Source organism: Myotis yumanensis, unplaced genomic scaffold (genome assembly GCF_028538775.1).
Source record: "Myotis yumanensis isolate MYYU_CA2020_CCGP unplaced genomic scaffold, mMyoYum1.0.hap1 SCAF_5, whole genome shotgun sequence".
In the NCBI taxonomy this organism is placed as follows: domain Eukaryota; kingdom Metazoa; phylum Chordata; class Mammalia; order Chiroptera; family Vespertilionidae; genus Myotis; species Myotis yumanensis.
Window position 1 is genome coordinate 45,303,109 of NW_027223756.1, and position 17,972 is coordinate 45,321,080.

At 36.7% G+C, this 17,972-nt stretch overlaps 2 pseudogenes; both read left to right on the forward strand.

Moving 5' to 3' along the window:
• The first annotated feature begins 349 nt into the window (after window positions 1–349).
• Window positions 350–593, forward strand: LOC139011351 (guanine nucleotide-binding protein G(I)/G(S)/G(O) subunit gamma-5 pseudogene; annotated as a pseudogene).
• An 828-nt stretch (window positions 594–1,421) lies between these two features.
• Window positions 1,422–17,972, forward strand: part of LOC139011352 (small ribosomal subunit protein eS27-like) — a 139,333-nt pseudogene continuing 122,782 nt past the window's right edge.

Here is a 17,972-nt window from a genome sequence, read left to right on the forward strand (position 1 = left end):
TTATTATTTTTTTTAAATTCATAGACAGACAACAGTATGGTGGTTACCAGAAGGAAAGGGGGTGGGAGGATTTGAAGCATAAAGGGGGTCAAATATAAAGTGATGGAAGCAAATTTGACTTTGGGTAGTGGGCATACAATGCAACATATGGATGATGTATCACAAAATTGTACACTTGAAACATACTTTTATGCACCAATGTCACACCAATAAATTTAATAAAAATTAAAAAAAATTAAGATATCATGAAAAGTTCCGAGTTCCGCCCCTCGTGTCACTGCCCCCGCCATCTGGCCCCAGCGGACCCGCGACCTGCTACTGACCAATCTGCCTGGCACTCGCGTGCACCATGTCTAGTTCCTCCAGCATCACCTCTATGAAGAAAGTGGTTCAACAGCTCGGGCTGGAGGCCGGCTCAACCGAATGCAGATTCCCAGGCAGCAGCAGATGTGAAACAATTCTGCCTGCAGAATGCTCAACATGACCCCCTGCTGACTGGAGTATCTTGAAGTACCAATCCCTTCAGACCCCAGGAAGTTTGTTCCTTTTGTAGTAAAATGAATTTTGAAGGTGTTCTAAACCACGTTTCTTGAACCGGTGAATATTCAAAGAAAACTAAATCTGAAGCCTGTACAAAAGGCTTACCCTGTAACATGCGCCATACTACACAAACTTCTGCTTTTGTCAGTCCTTAACATCTACCTCTCTGAATTTTCATGAACTGCTATTTCACAAGAATGATTATTTTATATACACGGGCAGCAGCATACAAATAAAATACTTAGTATAAAAAAGTAAGATATCACTGTGAGATAGCTGTTTCTCCCATGGAAATGAATATGACCAAATATTGAAATGATTTCAAATGAGTATCTTTCACTTTCTGAATCACAAAGAGTTAAATGAAGATAAAATATTTCTTATCAAAAGTTTCTAAAGGGCTTTTAAAATGACCTCTTTTTAATCTTTTAAAAAGTTCGACGAGGGTGTGCTATCATTATTGCCATCTTACTAAGGAGAAATGAAGATACAGAGAGCTGACTTAGTTGTGTACTAAGTCAACCCAAGATGTGGGGGAGTGGGATTCCCACCCAGACGGACCAGGGTACCATCCTAGCAGCAGAGTGCACTCAGGCACCACTTAACGACCTTCTGTCAGCAATGGACCCCAAGTACAAAGGTGGTTCCATAAGATCATAATGGAGCTGAAAAACTATTGCCTGGTGACTTCCCAACCACCCTTTTCATCACAGCACGAGGCGTTGCTGGGCCTGCAGCTCCTTCTATGGACAGTAAGGCCGTAGGTTAGAAACGCCTGCGGGGCTCACCTGGCCCCACAGCTTCCGCCCACGTCTCTCCTTCACAAGCCTGTGTGCACTGGACGCAGCGCTGTGGTTATTGAGACGGCCAGACGCGCTTCCATGACAACCACTAGGAAACGTGGAAGAAACAAGACTTACCCCTTACAGACCTGGAGCTTCCTGGGCCAGTGGGAGCCGCAGAGCGAGGCGGTGAGTAGAGCTGAACTGGGCGCACGTGGCTGGGGCTTCTGCTTGTATTGAGGTGGGGGGGGGGGGGGGGGGGGCGGATGGGGATGGGCCTGGCCTTTCCTGCTCGCTCTTCATTGGTGAGTGTAGAACCTGAGAGCAGAATGTAAAGCACCTGAAGAGGAAAGAGCAAGTGGCCCAAATGGTCAGTTACCCCCAACTAACCAAGGCCTCTGATATAAAGGCGCCTCAGTCGGGGAGGCGGCGGCTCGGGCTCCCAGGCCTGAGCTGGTGCAGGTATTCCAGGCAGCCCGCTGGGACGGGATGCCTGCCAGTCAGAGCTTGAATCAGGCACTTGCAGCACAGAGAGAAAAGCGGACTGTCAGGGCTCACACTGCGATTTCGTTTCCTAGATTGCTCGTGTTTGTGGTGATGCTGGTGTAAACAAACCTACAATGCGAACTGTTCTATAACGTCAAGCACATACACTCACAGTGGTGGCTGTGCCACCCTGGTTTGTGCAAGCGCAAGCATGATATTCCCAGGAAAAGAAAAAATCACCTAAGGACACATTTCTCAGAACAGATCCTGTATTTAAGTGGGCATGACTGTAATGTGTTTAATTAGTGAGTGCTAAGTTATATTATATATAGTTTTGACTATTAATAGAGAAAATGTTCTAAATTTAATTTCACCTAAATATCATCCTTTAGTTTTTTAAATATATTACTATGATATACACACTATATCATGGCAGAAGTATATGTAAGTAACCTGCATTTTGGAAACCAGATACTAAGCCATGCCTGACTAAAAATGGCAAACCTATCATAGTACTTTAATTTATGACACCTTTCCCTCTTTTTTTGTTTTTGTTTTTCTTTCCCATTCTTCTACATTTCTTTTTTTATTATATTCTCATTAATTGCCTAAGGGAAAATATTCATTTCAATATATTTACTATGATAATACAAATGTAAATGTTTGTATGAATACATAAAATACAAGTATACAATGTCACATATATTAAAAGAAAACAGTTTGCTATACTTAAATAAAATTTAACCGAGATATGTCTATTTTTTTAAAAAAATCAAATGCTTAAAGGGTTAGTATTATGCAATGTTTTCACAGCAACATATAAAGAGAACATTTAAGTTCCTTTCTTCAACTTGATATCCCATTGTGAAGCACTCCTTGAAATAATTTCTATTATTAGAGGTTTTATTTTATTCATGGCTTTATTGATGTGCACATTTGCTACACAAAATGGTGTATTTTTATTCTAAAATGTCTTATGTTAAGTAGCATTCACACTGGTAAGAATTTATTATAGAAAAACAGTATCTACTAAATATGTTGAGAGAGTTTTTTAAAGCCTCTGTTTTTTATTTATTATCTTTATTGTTGGAAGTATTACAGATGTCCCCTTCTTTCCCCCCCTTGACCCTTTCTAGCCCACACCCCTCCCCCACCCACCCCACGCCTTCACCACACTATTGTCTGTGTCCATAGGTTATGCATACATGCATATAAGTTCTTTGCTTAATTTTTTCCCACCCACCTTCCCACCTACCATCCCTCTGAGATTTGACTATTTCTGTTATTTTGATGTAGAAAAAACTAGATAAAAGAAGTGTTCCATGATATATATAGCCAGAAAACTCAAGTAAATGATAGAGGTGGAGGTGGAGTTTTTATATATATAAATAATTTTTAAAGTTTCACACTATTACTCTTTTTGTAAGTTTTGGAAAGAATTACTGTCCTTTACTTGACTCAGTAATCCTATTAAAAAATAGGTACCCATTATTTATATAGAGAAATGATAGAGATTCTAAAATAATTTTACAGATGGTATTTCTCTTTCAACTTCCTTCCTTCTAGTTCAATCTTTCTTTCTTGCAACTCCATGCTCACAAGCCCTACACTACATTAAAAAATGAAGCTATTACTTGACTTCCACATAAGAACACATATTCTTTCTTGGTTTAGAAGGCAAAGAGGAAAGGATATTTCTTCCTGAAAATTTTTAGCTATGATAACAGTTTCTACTACTGTAGTTTAATCAGTTGCATAGCAGCTAACAGTGAAACGGGAATAATAATTAGAAGGGAAATAGCAACTAGTCCCACAGCATCTTTTCACCTAGATTCCCTAGGCCTTTAACTTGGCTACTAAAAATGTATTTCATTGCCAGTGAGCACTCGCTGCTGGCAAGCCACAAATATTGTGCCACTGCATTATTCACTGGTACTTAAAGCCTTTTATATTATTTAGATCATTTGATATTGTATTCAAATCCTAAATGCTTTAAAACTGGATGATCTAGAAAGCTTTGTCATAAAATTAAATTAATATCAGTTGGCCAAGTAGACAAGACAATCAAACTGGGAGTAATGGAGTTAGTTGGAGTCATTAGCTGTCTGGTCAGAACTGATCTGTTCAATAAGGCTTTGAATGATTTTAGAAAAATTTAGTAAGAAATTTGTGCCAGTATGTGTATATTTTTCACAAATAACTTGAGTAATCCCCATATGATGCCTACTCTAATCATTCTAAGATTTCTCTCCTTGTCATCTCTTTATTCAATCCTCTTTTCTTCTTCTTTTTTAAATTCTCACCTGAGGATATTTTTCCATTGACTTTTAGAGAGAGTAGAAGAGAGAGGGGAAGACAGAGAAAAACATCTATGTGAGAGAAACACATAGATCGGCTGCCTCCAATATATGCCCCGACCAGGGCCCAGGGCCAGGAAGGAACCTTCAACCCAGTAACATGCCCTTGATCTTAATCGAACCTGGGACCCTTCAGTCCCCAGGCCAATGCTCTATCCACTGAGCCAAACTGGCTAGGGAAATCCTCCTTTTTCTTTTTAACAATAGGTAACTTTAGGAAATTCTACATTTTGATTATTTAACAATCTATCACATACATAATTTTGTGTCTTTGTCTCACAACTGAATGCAAGCTCTGGAAGGACATGGACCTTTGTTTTGTCATGAAATTAAGCCAAGGGCCTAACGGTGGAGCTATGCTCACTAAGAATCACTCAGTGAATATTGGTAGAATAACTTGGATTTTGTAGTTTTTCTAGATAATAGTATTTACTATTGAGAGCATAATATTCATTAATTACTGCTCTACACCTTTCAAAATATCAATTTATGTAGTTAAAATAAAAAAATGTTAAAGATAGGTCAGATTATGATTCACGTTTTACAAATATGGAAATCAAAGTATAGAGGAAGTGAAGTTGTGGGCTGCTAAATGTTTAATAATATGTGTTTAGTAAAATGCAAAATAAACAAAAAAGACCCTGATTTGTAATGTTGGCCAATTTCTATAGTGCAAACACTTCTGCCACAGCTGATTTCAAGCTACAAATGTGATATGAACTGGCTCACAAAAATAAAAATACTTCACTATCAGCTCACACACTCTGATATTGGCCAGTGTCAACACTCCACTTTAAAAAGTTGTTACATATAAATTATCTAGGATTGCCTAGCTCAGAAGTGATATGTCTAGGTTACATAGTTAGGCAAATTATGCATGCATGATGGGTCCAGAGTCTGGTGAAGGTTTTGAGTAGTATTCTAAATTGCAGCAATTAACAAAGTACATATTTAATTATTTTATGAGTATTTTCCTCTAAAATGCTTTTCCTTTGCATCCAGTTGCCACCCCTGATTATGATAGTTACTAAAGTAGGATTGCTAATTTAATTATTAATCTTTTACTGGATTGCATTTGTCTATAATTAGCATAGTCATTCCATTACACTTTTTTTTTTCCTTTCGAAAATATTGCTCTACTTAGCACTAATATTTTGAGGGTTGGGAGAGCTATCAATCTTGAAAGATGTATTGGATTCATCCATTTCAAATCCCTAAGCACATATTGCAGCAGCATAAAGTAGGCATTTGAAAATTTGAATCCAAATATAAATAGAAGATAGTCAACTGAATCTCTGGAGGGAGAAGATGGAGGACATTTGAATCATATTACCAGATGTTCAGACTCTACTGTGAATTCAAAAACCAAAAAAAAATGCTAATTGAAAATGTTGAGGTCATTATACATTTTAAAAATACAATTCAGAACTTCATCTCACAAGCAAACACAACTCTGAAAGTAAAAATGTACTAAACATAAAATACACTGCAAAAATGTATAATAGCTTGATATTTTTTACGTAGAAAAGAATCTGTATAGAATTGACTTTTTATTCTCTTTGATTTTACATGGCAGATTTCCATTATTTAGTATTTCAACTGTGGCACAATAACCAATCCAAGTATCAAAAATCCAATTATCCCATTTTAGTACACAGTGGTTCCTACAATCCAACACATTAATGGTTAGACAGAGAGAAGGTTCAATATTAAATCCTTCTCTTTGAATCAGTTTCAGGTGGTTCTATTACCAGAACTGTGGAAGCAAAGGCATTAATTATACATTTCCATTATTATAGAGCCGATATCAGCAGTCACTAAGGCATAATTTCTTTAGGAGGCAATGCAACCTGTTCTCTGATCAGGTTTTGTTCCCCACAGGGAGGCATCAGTCTTAAATTACATAGCAAGCAGGCAAGAGAAAGGAAGCAAACAATAAGCACTTCCCCTGGGGAGAAAGAATGAGGATCGAACTCACGGTGTCCTGTTAAATAAATAAAATTCTATACCTCTGTCAGTTATTTCCACTCACACACAATTATATGCTCACATGTACACAGATGAGATATGCAGCGTATTTATGAACGTTATTCTATTCCCATTTGTAATTTCACTTTCGACAAAATAATTTTACTTGTCATTTCAGGATTGTTAAGGTTTCCTTTTATTTTTTTGAAAAATAAAAAGTAGGGCAAGGTGATTATTACATAATGAGAATATTTTTCCCTATTAAGCAGACAGTTGTTTAATGAAAATAACTGAAACAGACTGAGTTTTGTCTTCAAAATATTCTGCATTTAACTTCATTAACAACTTACTGTACTTAAAAAGTAGCTCTGTTAAGTCATAAGACTAATGAAGAGGAAATAACAGTACAGAGTAAAGTCCTAAAAACAAGACATGAAAAAAATCTAGATGAGGGGATGATGAGGACCTTTTAGATACCACACCAGTGGCATGTTCCATGAAAAAAAAAAAAATGATTGATACGCTGGACTTCATTAAAATGAAAAATGTCTGCTCTTTTAAAGATACTGTCAAGAGAATGAGAAAACAGGCCACAGTCTGGGAGAAAATATTTGTAAAAGACATATCTGATAAACAACTTCTATCCACAATATAAAAAGAGGACTTACAACAAATATGTAAAACAAAATATGTATAATACAAAAACTCTCAAAATTGGACAAAAGATATGAACAGGCAGATATCACACTAAGAAGATATGGAGATAGCAAATATGTATATGGAAAGATGCTACACATCAGGTGTCATTAGCCAATTGAAAACTCAAGCAATGTCCCTACTAGAATGGCCAAAGTCCAAAACACTGACAACACCAAATTTTGGTGAGGATGTGAAGCAACAGACACTGTCATAACCATATTATCTAGCAATTGAGATCCTTAGTATTTACCCAAATACTAAGAACCTGAACACAGATGTTTATATCAGCTTCATTCATAATTGCCCAAACTTCAAAGTCACCAAGATGTTCTTTACTGAGTGAATGGATGTTACTAAGCGAAAGAAGGCAAACTGAAAAGGCTATATATTGTATGATTCTAACTATAGTATGTTCTGGAAAACGCAAAACTATGGAAACAGTAAAAAGATCTGTTTTTGCCAGGGTTAGAAGAAAGGGGGACTAATAGGCAGAGCACAGAGAATTTTTAGGACAGTGAAACTATATAATACTATAAATGTAGATACATGCCATTATACATTTCTCCAGACCTACAGAATGTACACCACCAAGAGTTAACTGTGATGTAAGTTACAGACATTTTGAGATAGTGATGTGTCCTGTAGGTTCATCAATTGTATCAAATGTTCCACTTTGGTGGGAGATGTTGATAGAGAGGATGTATGTGTGCATATGTACAGGGTACATATGGGCGCTCTGAGCACCTATGCTTAACATTGAAGGTCAATGGGAGAAAAAAGGAGACATATGTACTACTCTTTGTAATATTTTAAGCAATAAAATAAAATTTTTAAAAAAGAAATCAATAAAAATATATTTTAAAAAATAAAATAAAATAAAGGCTATTTAAAAGGAGAAAAAAATGTATAGGGTAGAATTTGCACTAATACGCCACCACAACACTACAACACTGCCATAACTCCAATAATGCAACTACCTGGAAACATGATTTGACACACCAGCAAGATGAAAGCAGAAATACAACTTAATTAATATATGTACTTTACTTATATAGAAAACATTAAGCTCTCTGTCATAATCTATTTACTTTCATATTATGTAAACCAGTTGAATATGTGAATTTCTGTTCTCTAAGCCCAAAGTTGATTCTAAAGCATTATATACTTTTCCCAAAACAGGCAAAGGGAGTCATAAGTTTACCTGAAATGGGATTTTGGGTGTTTAACTTCTGTAGGACATCTCATTGTGCTGCCTTTGCAAACAGGCACCTTCGGTAGCAAAGACTTCCTTGAAGTGACTGCAGGTCAGGACAGTTGTATAGGTAATTCCCTGAGAGCTTCCAACTCTTGTTCCACTCATCAACACATGGTCAGAGAAGATATAAAACTATAAAATATGAACATAGGCTTCAAGTGGCAGGCTATTTTAAGAGAGCATTTCAAGGCTGATTTATGTCCTAGACCTAGACCATGAGTCTTACTATAAACTTACTTCCACTTGGTCCCGTCCAAACCTACAGACCGGGGTAGAGAGCAAATCTCCATTGCCAAGTTGACATTAATAAAATACTGAGGAACATGAGCACTCCTCACCCATGAGAACATCATACCACTGCACCATCAACCTCATAGGTTAACAAATAATAGCTTCCTTGCCCTAACTGGTTTGGCTCAGTGGATAGAGTGTTGGCCTAAGGACTGAAGGGTCCCTGGTTCGATTCCGGTCAAGGGCACATGCCTGGGTTTCGGGCTCAATCCCCAATAGGGGGCGTGTAGGAGGCAGCCAATCAATAATTCTCTCTCATCATTGCTGTTTCTATTTCTCTCTCCCTCTCCTTTCCTCTCTGAAATCAATAAAAAATATATTTAAAAAAAACAAAGAAAAGCTTCCAAGGTATCAGTGATTTCAAAAATAAAATTATTTTTACCCACATTTCTTATTCCATGTGCAAAGCTATTGGCAGGAGGGACATTCATAATCCTAGTCACCAGGTCCCCAGACTGAAGGAGGATTTGTTATGACACATGCTTTCACATCTGTTCAACAGGAAAAGGCAAGATGTGTAAAAGTGTTCTCTTTATTGTCACTTCTTCTCAATAATGAGCATATAACTTGTGTTCGCATTTCACTGACTAAAGCAAGTTATATGGACATGTTTAGCATCAAGGTAGGTGAGCAACTGCAATACTGCCAAGTACTCAGAAGTCAAATTACTGAACATACTGGATAAATAGCACCAATGACTTCCATGGAGACCATCATAGGAAGTGACTTTGGATGCAAAGGCTGGCTAAATTCACAGTTTATCTGCTCTTCATACAACACCCACATTTAGGCCACCTCCATCACATTCTGTGTGTATGTTTTCTCTGATCCTATCTCTAAAATTCTTCTCCAACACTCTGATTCTATGATGATATACTCCTCTCGTCCTTGTCTGAAACCGTGCCCTACTTTGCAGACACAATTTCCTTCAAAGGCCACACCAAGATAACTAAGGGAGAGTTAGTAGGGTTACAGTAGTACAGAAATACAACTTAATTAATATGGGTACTTTACCTATATAGAAAAGTTCCCAATATTTAATCCACCTATGGATTAAAAATGGACACTGGCCACTTCACTTTTTTAATCTTTGGGGATCATCTTTCACTACCTTTTCAGTTGCTTTAGGACAGGGGTCCTCAAACTATGGCCCACGGGCCACATGCAAATACAAATATTGTATTTGTTCCTATTTTGTTTTTTTACTTCAAATTAAGATATGTGCAGCGTGCATAGGAATTTGTTCATAGTTTTTTTTTTCAAACTATAGTCCGGCCCTCCAACGGTCTGAGGGACAGTGAACTGGCCCCCTGTTTAAAAAGTTTGAGGACCCCTGCTTTAGGATCTTACCTTGCTAATGTGAAGAGTTGTCATTACGGGATTCAGTATTACTGCAAGAAACTTTCAGTATTCAAAATTTCTTAATATGACTGGGAGAGACAAAAATATTTTTCAGATTTAATTAAAGATATAAATATGAAGTTAGATTCATATGTTAATTCAAATAGTTCATATGTTTAATAGATCTGTAGTAAATGTCTGCAATACATTACATTGCTGATATTGCAAAATTGTAATCAAAATATATTTTTTGAAATTTTAACACATTTTTATTGAGGGCTAATGCTATTGGGTTCCGAACAATATTGAGAATGCAAACAAATCTTGCCAGTTTAGAATTGATAACTGGAGTGATTACATTTCAAGTATGTTGGAAATGAACAAAGAATTATTTGAGCCCAGCCAGTGTAGCTCAGTGACTGAGTGTTGACCCATGAACCAGGAGATCAGGGTTCAATTCCCAGTAAGGAAACATGCCCAGGTTGCAGGCATGATTTCCAGTAGGGATCGTTGATGTTTCTCTCTCTCTCTCTCTCTCCCCCCTTCCTCTCTCTGAAATCATAAAAACATATTAAAAAAGAATCATTTGAATCCAGTTTACACCAATTACTGCTTGTACAGATTTACCTAAGCATAGATCCATTTACAGAAATAATAGTATTTACATCTAAATGCTATTTTGAAGCTTAAAAGACAGTGAGTGTTTCACTTACAGTTCTCAGAAGACAGTAGGAACCAAGTAAATATTATCAGTTTTAATTATGTCTCCATATTATAATAACACGCTTGTTAAAATCTGCTAAGGAACACCTCCCACACCTCACCCCTCTCACCCTCCACTGTGCAGAGAACTAAAAGAGGCAGATGTTTGCAAAGGGATTCAGGATGGCAATCTAGATTGACAGCCCACCCATAAAATGAACGATGAAATATATAAAGATACCAGAGTGAGTGAACATTTATTGAATGCCTAGCATATACTATGGACTTTGCTAAAGAGTCAACCAAAAAAAAAAATTTATACCCTTCAGGAAGAGAAACCATTGTCGGGCTTTATCAATTTTAGACAGGATTGACTGAGAATATTTTTGGGGTAACCAAAAGTTCCTTCCTGCTGAATGCTTCCAGCAGAGTCATTTTAATTAGGATCACCTCATTTACATAGCGGAATGTCTGAGAACCTAATTTGGTTTCTAACTATTTAGGCATAGAACCATGTATAGAATGCAAGACTCCTGAGTCCCAGCGAGGTGCACTTTCCATTACATCTTGCAGCTGTAGGAATAAAAGAGAACAGTAAATGCTACTTGATTTTCCTGATTTCAAATATCCAGTGAAGATGAATTCACTGGCTGCACCTGCTAGTTGTTCTATCGTTCCACTTCCTATTTCCCTGGTGAATTGGCCCACAGACACAACACCTATTTAAAATGATTGGATCTTGAAAAAATGTAAATTGATATTTCGTACCCCATAGGTTCTTCTGCAATGGCAATACCTGTGGTATATGCACATTGCAAATTAAATCATTTTTTAAGCTAGCATAGAGTCTGCCTAATAAAATCCCTTATGAAATCCCACTGTGTCTGCTCAGTAGAAGCTTTTCACCGTGTAACATTTACGCTTTGAAAAAGCAACTGAACAAATGTGATTGATTATCATTGCACTTGCCAGATTCCACATTGAAATTACAGAAAGTAAAAGCTCTTTTATGAAAGTGATATAACCACCTGCAATATTAAACCCATAAAATATGTGTTTGGCTGTTTGTGAACTGCCTTGACCCAGATGTATAAAGGAGCCTTCTAGAAGGTAGGAGCCTTGTATAGTAACTGATCAATCTTTCCATACTGTGGCAAAGGAGTAAAAAGCATTCTACTAAAAGGTCAAAACACTTTGAAAGAATTGCATCATTGAAGCAGATATGAAGTTAGCCACACTTATGATAAGCAGAACAAATGGGGGAAAAAATGCAGCCTATTAACATGTACTTGGGAGACAGTCTAAGAATTATTAACTCATTAAAAACAAGTTCCCACTGACTGACACAAAACAAAACTAGATTTGATTGAACATTAATTTGTTTTTCTGCATATCTAAATATTAGCCAGTGCCCTGATGAGTTTGAACGAGCTGAAACACTTCTCTGCAAATAGTGTGCTATCTATAAATATCCCACTTTTATGTAAAGTCTCCATATAATCCATTTTAAATGGCCTCGGATAATATCTGTGCCTACCCCTTTGTTTAAGAAAAGTAAACATAACCAAACAAATGCAGGGTTCTCTAATAATAGTTACATTGGAATTAAGTGAACAGAGAAACAAGTCTGACCTTGGATGGACCTGTTCAATAGATCTGTTCTCTTTGACTGGGAAGATTTCAGAAACAGCAAATACAAGGTACTCCAGAGTAGCTACTATCAGCATCAGTCTTCTATTTACAGGTTACCAGGAATTTTCTAGGATGATGAAAGGTATTAAAAACACCTCAGTAGCTGTGGGTTACTAAGACACATATGAATGGGTGACAATTAAAGGACATGACTTCATTAAGCAAGAGGACAACAACTTTGTCCTAGACAGAGTGATTGAATAAGGAACAAGATGGACACACTGAAATCTAGGTAGACGTCAATAATGGGTTATTAAAACATGGGTGTAACTCAGAGAGTTGGTTACAAGGAACAAATAATATTTTTTATTGTCTGGAAATGATGGGAGAAGTTTAAATCAGTGCAAGAACAGCAGCCAAATCCTGATTTACTTCATCCTTGGGGCTGGATTCTGCTTGGATCTCTGAGTTGTGGCTGATGCAGCCTCATACAGGGTATAGACATTGTAGCAGGCATCAAGGTAAACCTCTGGCACAGAAGAATTAGAATTATTTCATTGATGGTAGAATTCCTCACTTTTATGTGTGTGTGAAAATTTTCTTTTGAAATTGCTTTACGCAATCACTATTCACTGTTTGTTTGGACATTCTAAGTGAGGGCAATTCATTTAATTTTTGAAACAAATAAATTTCATCAACAACATGAATAATAAAGCCAAGTAACTTTCATGTGAGTAAATATTTTTAAAAAATAGAGAGGAAAATAAAAATAGGTTAAGCCTAATAAAATTCTGGGAATATTCCTGAATCGTTGCGTAGGGAAATTCTGAAACAAAAGGCAGAAATGTTTTAAGTAATGACTACATTCTCACAAAATACAGAGGAAACCACCAAGAGGGCAAATTGGCTTTACAACAAATTCTGGCAACTATGATAAAATACTTCTATGCTATGTAATTGCACAGTAAGTATCTAGAATTCTACCTGAAATGTGTAGCACACTGGCTACAGTTTTGTCTTCCACCTTAAAAACTTGGTACGATGGAAATGCACACATTCCACTAGGACAAAAATACGGCAAAAACAAATGTAATAAATTGAAGTTAAAGTTGTCTTTCTTTAGGAATGATTTATTCATATATGGAATAAATATTCAAAAATAAATGCAAAACACTGATGCCTCAGGTTGGCATATTTTCAGTCATAGTTTCTGAATTTTTCTTCAACTGTGTCTGTATTCACAGAATTGGTTCTCCCGGTGTGTCCCTTCCCAGTCAGATGTCTGTGCTAGTAGCAGTGTTACCCTATACAGGAGCACCCCCTGCTGACACATTCTGGAGACCCATTCTATTACTGTAAGGACCATTGATTTGGACTATCCCTACTATTCATAGTTTAGATACCTGCTTGCATATGTGATGGGTACTGACACCATACACATAGTTACAGACAGCAACATCGCCTCAAGAACTTAGCTCTAGGCACTCTGTTTATATTTGTCTCATATTTTAAAATATGAAACAAAATGACAAAAATGTAATATTTTCCCGTGTTTAACATTTAAAAATAAACCTAGTAGCTTAATTTATAACATTATTAGTTTCCTATTGTTAACATAACAAGTTGCCACAAATGTAGTGAAATAAAAAATTACAAATTTATTATCTCATAGTTCTGTAGGTCAACAGTCTGACAGGGGTCACACTGGACTAAAATCAAGGTGTTGACAGGGCTGCACCCTTTCTGATATTTTGCTATTTCCAGCATCTAGAAAACGCACCCCCATTCCTTAGCTCATAGCCCCCTTTCTCTATCTTCAAAACCAGCCACATTGCATCCCTTCGTACCTTTCTCCCAAGTTATATTCTGACTCTTCCCTCCATCCACCATTTTTAAGGTGCTTTGTTATTACATTATTACTACCCTGATAATCATGATAATGTCTCTGTTTTAAGGTCAGCTAACTAGCAACATTAATCTCCCTTTGCCATGTGCTCCAATATGTTCACAAATTCTGGGGATTAGGACATTTTTGGGGAGGGAGCTTAGAATCATTCTACTTATCCCAACAACCAATAATTTCTTAAATATGAAAATTTTATCTAGTTAGAAGCTTAGAAAAATACAGATCCTCATACTGATGTTTCAAAAAGAATTTGCCACATTCATAATATTAGCTCAAACAAATAATAGTAGCAATGTTTATACACACACACACACACACACACACACACACACACACACGAGGCCTGGTGAACAATTTCGTGCACCAGAGGGTTCCCTCAGTTTGACCTGTGGGATCAGGCCAAAACTGGCTCTCCTACATCCCCTGAGTGGTCCTGGATTGCGAGAGGGTGCAGGCCAGGCTGAGGGACCCCACCAGTGCATGATTGGGACCAGGGAGAGACATGGAGGTTGGCCATCCAGAGAGGGACTGTGGGAGGGCTCCAGGGCGTGTCCAGCCCATCTTGCTCAGTCGTGATCAGCCGGACCCCAGCAGCAAGTTAACCTACTGGTTGGAGTGTCTGTCCAGACACTTAGCATATTAGGCTTTTATTATATAGGATTTTCTTCACTTTGGAATGTTCAATTATAAAAAATGTTATGGAGGAAAATGAGTAAAGAAAGTGGAATTAGAAACCCTATTATATTACTAAAATGTTCAGGATTTCTAAAATTAAAATACAGGTACGGAATTCTACTTTGCATGCAATACAAATCAAATGCATTTTAAATTATTACATGAAAGGAAACCAATAACTTTGTTTCTTTAACTGTAATTGCTTTTTGAAATTTTGTGGTTGTGCAATATAGAAGTTTGGTAAGGAATAAATATTTATTAACCAGGTTATTTTTTTAAATTCATGCTTTAGACTTTACCAGGGTTGCTATCTTACTCAAGTCCTTAATTCCTCTTGTTGCTCAGATACTGTATCTGTCAAATGGAGACAATAATAATAATATATAACTTTAATTGGTGTAAGAAGTAAATATCAAAAGGAACTACCACTGGCTGAAACATTTAGTAAGAAATTAGTGATTAAAAATGGTCATCTTTAACACTAAACAGTCTTAAGATATGAGATAACAAAATCAGTTATTATCTTTAAAAATGCACTAGTTAAAGTTTGCAATATGAAGAACATAAATTCTTTCAAATCTGTTTCAAAGACAGAACATGATTTTTAAGTTTATAACACATCAATTTTGTTTGTAAACATCAATCAGCCAATTTTCATTAAGCTTTAAGGACTATTCGTCTTTCTTCTTTCCTAAACCATTAAAGTGAAAAAAATAAAAATAGTTTATGGCTCAAAGCCAATTAATTGTACCCTGGAATGCACAACTGTACTCAGGACAGAGTTGTTTTAGCTAAATAGTCACACTCAGAAATTTTACTATGAATTATTTCTGTACCAAAGAGGCATATCTTAAATGCAAAATTTTTATAAAACAACAGGAACATCCACACAAGATAATGATTGTTCATTTTCCTAAATGCTGATTCGCCCCATCTTATTTATTTGAGGGAGGGACATAGGAGGTAACATATCTTTAAGACTTTAATAGGCACTATAAAAATGTTTTTAAAAAGCAAACAAAAAGAATAAATAGACTGACCCATTCCTAAAGCACCATTCTAATGGAGTAGGGATATATTTAAATGCGCAAGTATTTAAATTTTATAAATAAAAATATTTTTGCTAAGATAACTGAGAAAGCATGGCTGGTAGAGTCTCTTAGAGAACAAGGATCAGGGGACTCTTTCAGGGCATGCTATTAGGCTGATGCAAGTCCAGCAGGGAGAGCAACATGTACTAAGACAGGGAAGAGTGGGAAATCATGTACTCAAGGGAGGATAAGTACAAATTTTGGTGGACTGAATAGATATGGTGAGTGGTGTCAAGTTGAAATGAGGCAAGATTTGGAGTAAATTGTAAGTCAAGGACTTTTGTTTCTCATCAAGCAACTAAGGAGCTGAGAGTTGTCTCTCCATTCTAATAAGTAAAAAGCAAATCCACTGAAAAATCAACAACTCTTCTTTGATCTTCTAGAGAAGTGAAGTCACAGGGCAAACCATTGGGACCTTTGGAGAGAGAAGCAAACACAAAGACCCCAGCTCGCCAGAGCAGAAACCCATCTCCACTGGGACCCACAGCGAGGGAGCAAACCTGAATTGTAATTGATGAATTGCTGCAGGCCAGTGTGGGCAAACCTGAAACAGAAAACTCAGCACAGCCTCAGCCATAGAGAATTCTAACACTTTCATGAGTTTTACTTCCAGGAGCCCTACCAAGTTCTCATAGTGAAAGTCAGAGAAAAATTGCTTTGGTCTTCGGGCAGAGAGAGGGGACCAATAGCCATTGTGATACTCATCAGAACATTATGTTCTTCTTAACAAGATCTGCCCTCAGATTATTTTAACAGTGTCTAATCTACTGGGGTTTTTTTGGAGCCTAATTTACCTGGGGGAAATGAAATACCCAATTCCAGTTCACTCTAATGTTTCATGTGGGAGAAAAGAAATACCCAACTCCAACCCCTGCTAGACATTCTGTGTCACACTAGACAACAAGAAGAAAAAAAAATACTGTACTGAGAAGTACTTGTGAAGGTTACAGCCCAGGGACAGAGACTCACTAAAAGACTGAGACCTAAGCATAGGACTACAGAATCTTTTACCCGCCACTCCCCTACCCCAAGCTCACTACCACATTACTAAGGGACTTTTTACAGCAATTCCTTTTACCCAGTACATCATGTCTACCTTTCAATAGAAAAAAATATAAGGTATAATAAAAGGCAACAAACATAGTTTGAAGAGATAGAGCACGCATCAGATCTAGACCCAGATATGGCAGGGATGAATTTTAAAACAACTACAATCAATATGCTAAGAGCTTTCATTAGTCTATGTCTCCAGAGAGAAACAAAGAGAAGTTTATTATAGGAATTGGCTTATACAATTATGTAAGCCAAAAAGTATCAACATCAGCCATAAGAAGAACCAGGAAACGCAGTGATATAATTCAGAGCAAGTTTGAAGGCCTGAGAACCAGAGGAGTCCTGTAAATCCCAGTTTGAGTCCAATGGCCTGAGAACTGGAGGCCCAATGGAATAAATCTTACTCTGAGTCCAAAGGCCCAAGGACCAGAACACCCTGTCTGAGGGCAGAAGATGGATGTTCCAGCTCAGGCAAAAAGTTAATTCTCTCTTCCTCTACCTTTTTGTTCTATTGAAGGCCTCAGCAAATTGGATGATGACCACTTGCATTGGAGAGGATGAAAAGACAGTCTATCAATTCTAATGCTAATGTTTTCCCACAACATTCTCATAGACATGCCCAATGTTTGACCAGTTAACTGGGCATTCCCAACCAGTTAATTTTAAAATTAAACACCACAGAGCTCAGATGGGAGAAGTAGACAAGGTAAAAGAACATATAGAATAGTGTAAGCAGAGAGATGGACATTTTAAGAAAGAAATGTCAGAGATAAAAATAGAAAAACACTGTGCTAGAAATGCCTTTGACGGGCTCATTAGTAGACTGGATATGGCTGAATAAAGGATGTCTGAGCTTGAGAATATGTTAATAGTAACTTCCAAAACTGCATATTTGGTATTTAAAATAGCAACGTAGGTTTTTCAATATTTATTATTGAGTATTTTTACACATGGAGAAATCATTGATGATCTTTAGAAAGCATTTTTTTTCAAATAACAGACATGCTACTTAATTGTAGACTTTATTGTAAGTTCTTAAAACATTTAAAAATATTCAATAAGAAATCTTTCTTACAAGTGATAAATAATATGCTGTCTTTAATGCATCACCTACCTATATATTTCTTTTTAATACAGCAGTTCAAGATCAGGTAGCTCATTTATTATATCACTTTTTTTTTCAAACTAAGGGTA